Source organism: Poecilia latipinna, unplaced genomic scaffold, assembly GCF_001443285.1.
Source record: "Poecilia latipinna isolate Pla-1442-1.1 unplaced genomic scaffold, P_latipinna-1.0 Scaffold387, whole genome shotgun sequence".
Taxonomy (NCBI): domain Eukaryota; kingdom Metazoa; phylum Chordata; class Actinopteri; order Cyprinodontiformes; family Poeciliidae; genus Poecilia; species Poecilia latipinna.
The window spans coordinates 1-7,675 of NW_015113003.1; the positions used below are offsets into that span (position 1 = coordinate 1).

A 7,675-nucleotide genomic window follows, 5' to 3' on the forward strand; every position below is an offset into this window, starting at 1 on the left:
AATATTGAACATAAATACTGGCCTCAGATGTTCATAAAAAGCATAATCCTGCCAACAGCGCCAAAAATGTGGCAACACTAGATGGGAATTCAGATTTTGTGGAAGTTTAATTTTAGTAAATTGCTCAACAACGCCACCCTGGGAATATTACCTCTTGTTTAAGGCACACAGGTTCAGTCATGCATAGAGTAAAACATCTGAGACCGTTTCAAAATTATAAAAAATACGTTTATTAAATTCTTTTGAAATATTTTTAAAATCAGTTTCCTTTTAAAAATTAAACTAAAGAAATCAACGAAAATAGAAGAGCTGCAGCAGTTGAGGTTACCGGCCGGAGGGGGCGCTATGGGGACGACATCCACCAAACGCAGCAAATCAAAAAAACCTTTAACACCAGACGCAGTGAGACAACCCAAACTCCAGAATCACAGCACACAGACGAGGAAGACACCGTCACCACACCAACACCGCCACCGGACCTCAGCAACTGCAAACAAAAAAAAACAGTTAAACAATATAACAATATCAGCCCGACGAAATAAACAAAAAGGGCTGTGAACAAAAGTAGAAAAATAAAAATCAGACAATACAAGTTAAAACATTAAGACCAGGCGTGGCCCTGCCACAGCGGGAGATGAAACGGGCGCGCCGATGCCACACCCCAAACACCGCTCCAGTTAGGGCGAATAACGCCGCCACAGTCCAACTTGAAAACAATTGTGCAGGAATCCGGGAGATTTACATAGCCGGCGCAGAACAACGCCGAACAGATCCGGGAAACCAAAGTAGACAGAGCAGCAATGGTTCAACTGTACGAAACCTGCGGATCCACAAAACATGCACACACACTCGCAGACCGAGGAAGAAAAGGAACGCAGCACAGTGGCGTTTTACCACCAGAACATCAGCGCAACATGCACCAGCCAGCGATTTGTTGCTTTCTGCTGCCAAAGTCCACTAGACGCAAGCCACACAGTGGGAGAACAAAGACACATGCCTGAATGAACGCAGCAGCTCCCTTATATACACCACGCCCACTTCAAGAACCGGAACTTCTCACCTGGAAACTATTTGTGTGAAATTATGTCTATTTCTATACCACTACACATCTAAGCTTAAAGCTGTGATATGAAAACGTTAAAAGGTTTAATTAAATTATATTAAAAAGAGTGATTGATGGATCGACATCTAATTTTAACACTACATGTTAAGTTCTAGCATGTAAATGTTCAAGTGCAGCATTTTACCATATGGTAAATAGTCCTAAATATTACATATAGCAACCAGCAACCCTGCTCACCTTTACTTTAGTCTGTATCAGGTACTAAAAGTGACTAAATGTTGTGTTTATTTGTTCCTGAGGTTGTTAAATCTGTGTTTCTGACGTCTGGTTTTTGTGATGTTTACTACCAGTCTCGCAGAAAACACCTCATAAACCTGCGATGACGACCGATGCGAGCAGAGACGCTGCAGAAAAACAGTAAAGCTCCAGGCCGTAAAACTAAATCAATGACGTTTGAGCTGGAAAACACTGGACCATAAAGCAGAAGGCAGCAGTTTTGACATCGCCAACACCGATACTGTGCCACACCGAAGCCTTAATAAGCGCTTCCGAACACTAAGCATTCAAATATTTTTTTCATAATTCCCTTGGATTTGCAGCAATTTCTGCAGGTTTAGCCGACGTTCAGCAGACGATGAAATTATACATTCAGTTTGGTGCTGAATTCCCAGGACGCGTCTGCTGCTTGCCTGCAGCCTCTGGGGTCAGTGATAACACCACATGGGTGCTACCTGACCCATCTGGCTACGTCACCATATGACTCATACCTTATTTTGTCGTGACTCTCTGTTCTCCTCTCACTCTCTCCCACATTTGTCCCAAATGCTCTCTTGAACACACCGGCACATTTTGTCACAAATATACAACTCTACCTTATCCTGTTCACTGTCATTGTTTGTCTTTGAGCACAAGAAAAAGGGCAAATGTTTACATTGTAATCAGGAAAGCTGGCATTCTTAGAGGGATATGTTGAGGTCTGGGTGAAAGCACGATCAAGCAGCATGACCCAATTACTTGTGGCAGGGCTTGTTCTTGTCCTGGGCTTCAATTTTGTATTTTGCAAAAAAAAAAAAAAAATCCTAGAAATAGCATATTCCACACTTCAGAATAGTGTGTGCTCTCTGTGCTGTTCTGCTGACAGCTGCTCCACTCACATAAAACGCCGTCCTCCGAGCCAGGCCCTCGTGGAGAAGAGCGAATGTGCGAACAAGAGGAAGAGAGCTGCAGAGCAGAGCAGTTGGTGGGGTGTGGATCTGTCTCGTTTTAACATGTGCTAAGGACACTGCTTGAAACCAAGAGGAGGAGCTGCAGAAATTAGGGCAGGGAGCTCTTCCAGCAGCTCCTGAAAATGCCTTTGTGAGAGCAAAAGAAATGTCTCCTGCTGTGCAAGAGTCCTCCATGATGATTTTTAAGGGGACTGGCGGATAAATTCATCTAATCTCCTCACAGATGGCAAATACTGCTACAATCGCTCAGCCAGTTCTAACCAACTAAGGCTTATGCTGGTTCATCTAACATACTAACAGCTACATTTCTGTCCAACACAGATGATGTTCCATAGCAACATATCCAAATGGCACCACGAATTGCTAGCAAGCATTTCTGATCCACCTCGTTTGCTTTTGCTGCTCCTTTTTACATTTCTGTCTGGCCATGTGGCTAAAGTCGGGCAGAGAGATGTTGGAGTCAGCAAAATGTCCCAAACTAAACAATTATTAACATAAGTTTTTTTTTTTTTTAAAGAACAAATCAGAGCTAATATAACAGAGCTACTCCAACATGCTGCCAGTGTAAGCGGCACAATTCTGGAACCAGATTGTGCCATCCCAATGGTCCCAATAACGCCAGGAAAACACATAAAGAAGGGACTGCAGGTACCAAGCTACATTAAATACAGCAACTTCATATGCTTCATTTAATGCAGGTGAAGTTGCAACTCTTGGGGAATGTCCTCACCTGCTTGCATATCCAGAGTCTGTATCTCAGGTTCTTTCAGACTGAAGGGAGAGGATTTGCTCAAATCAACTTATAAAGTTTTGACATGTATTATCAGCTGAACTTGGATCTGAACTCTGAGGAAGTTTTTATACCACAAGAAGATCCTTTGACTGACATATCACTCTATTGTAACTTTGCGTTTCGCCTCTGAAAAACGGGTTTGTCTATTTTTTTTTTCCAGTTTTCATTGTCAAGTTTCCTAGTTACACAGAGTCAGCAAGCCTCCCTCTGTAATTCCTGCTTCCTTGCTCCGTATGAGATCACCCATCTCCTCCTGCTCCATCTGTTCACTCTAAGACAGCGCACGGGGTTACTTTGTACACCACTGCTGACTCGCTCCATCTGGTAACGAGCCCGCGAAAGGCTAATGCCCACCGGGAGAGGCAAGGCGGTCAATAAGAGGAGCCGTAGCCTGTATTCGGCGAGGTCGATGAGGAATTTTGTCTGGCTCCCGATGCGGAGGCGTCGGAATGACGATAAACTCCCTGGAGCCCGATGGTTATACAAGAGAAGTAACGTGGCATACAATGAACAAGTCTTGTCTGTTACACATGTATTTTAAAATTAAGCTTTGAAATTTCTTGAGAAATGTTCAGTCAGGGAAGGAATTTAAACACACGGAGTTGAGACACTTATATTTTTAGCCTCATTAAAAGGTGCTGTCAGAAATGCCTGAGGATAGCAAACTGAAACATTCTTGTGGCAGATTTATAAAAAGTCTTACTATTGTGGAGGGTTTTTTTTATTAACTTTTTTTTTTTACAGTTTTTAAAAATAAACTAGATTTACATCCTTGATTTCATGACTAAACCAGGTGATTGAATTGCGTTTATGCTCAGAGCCTCAGAAATCTGACTCAGCATCTGCAGAAGTTGTGGTTTAGCCTGCTGCTGATCACAGCTTCTCAGAGCAGATTTTACACGTTTATCCCCTGCGGGAGTGACATTTGCTTTCTAAAGTGACTGTATTTAGCTCTGATTGTCTGGATCCTTCACCTTTTCAGTGTATACACATAAGCTCAGCGGTGGCTTTTATGTCATGGCAACTGTGTCCGTGAAGGTAAAACCAACAGGCTCGGCCAGGGCTTTTAAATCAATACCCTGTGGTACCAGGCAACAAGTGCTGTTTGGAAAAAAAAAAAAAAATGCCCCTTTCAACTAAACTTAGACTCAAACAGTCCTGAACTAAAACACTGAGGGATCATCTGGAGATGGTATAATTGGAGCAGCTGGACAGAAAACATCTGTAGCTAGTAGTGAGGAAGAAACAGAATATTACAGCTATGACTTGTTTTCTCTCCCCGACAGAAGAGACTGAAACAGCAGTGGCTCTTGATTAATTAACTAAGCCTATTAATTCATCTGCATTGATCTCCTGTCACCCGGGAAGATTTGTTCTGTGACTAACACATATGAACACACTGACAGTCGTGAAATACAAGCTAAGGTTTATTGTATAATTGAAAATACTGTGGACATATATTTTTGTGGCTCTCACTTTATGTTTTAGTGTTGTTTTAGTTGGGTGGAAGATGAACCTCCACCCAACGCTCAACTCTTTTGCAGTCTTCATCATGTTTTGTGTCCTGTTACCAGTGTTCCTTGGCAAACCTCAGTCTCTCTTTACGTGTTTTCACGACTATTCACTGTCTATCGATTGCATAAATCCACAATAAAGTGCATTAAAGTTTGTGTATTTATTGAAACAAAGTTCAGGTGGGTGAATACTTTTTGCTTGATGGTTTACTTTGGTCATGCTATAAATTTTTGCTCACAAGTAAATGTACTGAACTTTTCAAATGATTTGGGCATTCAAAGCACTTTACACCAGAGTCACATTCACTCATTCACACACACATTTATACGCCGATACGCAGATCGGTTGGCACTTTGGGGTTAAGTGCCTTGCCCAGGGGCACATCGACATGTAGCAGGAGGAATCAAACCTTCAACCTTCCGACCACAAGATGACTACACTACCTACAGAGCCACAGTCGCTCTGCGTGTTGGAAGCTTTTACTTCCAATCCAAAAATGTTTCATTCTTCCTTTGTTTTAATAAAGCTAATATGTAATAACAGCAGGAGTGCATACAATGATGAATGGGACAGTTTTTTTATTCAGCATGTTTAACATGAAGTTTCCAGTCAAGCCACCGTAATAAATCACCTTCACATCCGACCTTCTTTGCTCCCCCTGTTCCAGCAGACAGCACCGCTTCGCAACAGACGGTGATTAATCCCCTATCAAATAATGTGTCATGCTGCTTTAACAATCTAACTTTGGTCTGCACTGTTATTACCGTCTCATGTCTCAGCACCAACGCAACAGTTTGGGGAAAGAAGTCATCACAGCGCGTCTATTATGCCCTCATGTTGCTGTCAGGCCAGAATGAATGTGGCGTAAATGATGAAGATGATTAATAACTCGATTCTGAGCAGCTTCTATTTTTGAGCACAACTGACTTCGAAGGACACATTTATTCTCAGGAGCTGAAGTCAATTTGATTTCAATCTGTCTTCGTTTGAGTCTGGTTGCATCCAAGGCCTCGACTGTTGCACCGCAGCGGACTTTCAATTAGACAGAAGATCCACGTACAGGGACTGCAAAATAATAATTTTGCATTTTCATTCTCAGTACCAACAGCCTGCTTTAACACTAATATCAGAGTGAAACAACAACAGAGAGAACAGACATCCCAAAATTTGTGTAAAAACGTAAGTCTGGGATTAATAATTTGCATAATCGCTATTTCCTATTTCAAGCTCCAGGAATGATTTTCTTAAGAATTATCATTTTAAGTTATGTAATTTTTTGGCTAATTTTTTTGAACATTTTATTTGCAAATAATTGGCAAAAAGAGGAACTGTGATATAGTCATATTAAAAGCCATGTTTTACTATGTTTCTCCTTTTTAATAAAGTGTTCAGACATTAGATATCACATCTGTTCCTAATTATGAGAAAGTACAGAACAAGATGCAACATGCAGTGTGAAGTGTTCCTGTAAAATGTGCCTGCATATCATTCACATCCCTTTTTTTTTCTTCAAGTAGAAACCAACCTTAACACAGTGAAAGGCAGCAAAACTGATTTAGTCATGTCCTAGAGACATAATACGCTTTACTGTTTTCAAAACTAAAGATTCATCATCTGTTGTTTAAAATATCAGATTGAGTTTCTTTTTCTAGCTTTTTCGTTTAGCCTATCCCAGGTTGGCGTTTCCAATTTGCACCGTCACACCTCAACATTTGCAGGGCCCTAATAAAACACTGTGATTGGTGCTCTGAGTCTCTTCAGCATTGACAGCCCGTGGTGTTCTTCTCACAACCGGTGTGGTGTCAGAAGCATTACGTACAACTGCTGCTACTGCATCAAGTCGGTCTGTGGCAGAAGTCAGAAAGGGAACAGGAACGGCGGGTCAGTCAGGACCAGAACTGGACATGGCCTGATCTCACCCTAATGCAAGGTTAACACCTCCTCGCTGTTAATGTAAGGTTAAGTAGAGGATGAGATTAGTGATGAGTACAGATTAAGTTCCCCTAATGGAGGTCTTTGACATTCCTGCTCCATAAATACACAGCAAATTCAAAAGTGTTAGATTTCCAGTGTAAATGTTGTATGTTAAAAATACAGTGTTAATTCAACAGCATGAGTGTTAGTGAGTGTTAGATTCCCTAACACTCACTAAAGAGTTCCAAAGAGTTAAACAAAAAGCAATCCAGTCCAGTGTTAATTTCTAAATTAACACCAACAGTCTAAATCAACACTCGACAGTTCAACATCAGACAGTTCCTCCCACAATTGGAACATATTTGTGACATCACATCAGGGAAGGATTTACAGGTAGGGTGGGAGTTGCAGCAGAGGGGACCTAGAGGGAGCCCAAACATGCCTTTAGGGATCCCATTTTTTTTATCACATCTGACAAGAACTGGAAAGGAGAGTCCTATCCTGTTGAAAACTGTGTATGATACCCCAGTATCTTATATGGTAGGATGCCCCATTGTTGACTCATGGTTGCTAAAAACCTTACCAGACTGACTGATTTTAGTGATATAGTGAGTGTAAAATATTGAGTAAAATGTTGTGCCACATGACTGGCTTTATTTTCACTCTTATATTTAACTTTATGACACACAAAACTACAAATGAATCGTCCTTATTGTCTCCAGGTGCATTCTGGGTAAAGCTCGTCACCAACGTCACCATCAGTCACTTGGCAACAAATGGCAAACTAGCTAGAGCATTTCTACGGATTATATTAACATGTTTTGAATTTGTGTTGTTTCATCATTAGTGACCAGTAGCCTGTTTCTGTTCTTCTCTTGGTTTGTTGTACTTCATGTCAGATGGACTTCAAAATGACAGTCGCTCTCTGTGGTGATGAAACTCGTTAGCTCCGCTGTTGTGGACATGTCCATGTTGTAAAGTTAAATTATCATGAGCTTTATTATTTGGGCCCGGTCATTAGCCCCGCCTCCCGGCCGACGCCGTCTTGTTCCGCTACTGCTTCACATGTTTGGTATGGCGTCTTGTGTGGAACTTATTATAACAAGGTAAGTTCCATGTTAAAATGAACATGTTTTTGACTATTTTTTATGGAGGCATTATTTT

The 7,675-nt window shown here is 41.4% G+C and overlaps 1 long non-coding RNA gene across 1 annotated transcript in view; it reads right to left on the reverse strand.

The window, feature by feature from the left end:
- Positions 1–40: 40 nt before the first annotated feature.
- The window catches only part of LOC106950252 (uncharacterized), an 18,244-nt gene continuing 10,609 nt past the window's right edge, over positions 41–7,675 (reverse strand). The window contains exons 2-3 of the long non-coding RNA XR_001425576.1: positions 921–1,121; positions 41–487 (exon numbers count right to left, since the gene is read on the reverse strand). This is a non-coding gene — a long non-coding RNA (uncharacterized LOC106950252). The remainder of the gene's footprint in view (positions 488–920; positions 1,122–7,675) is intronic.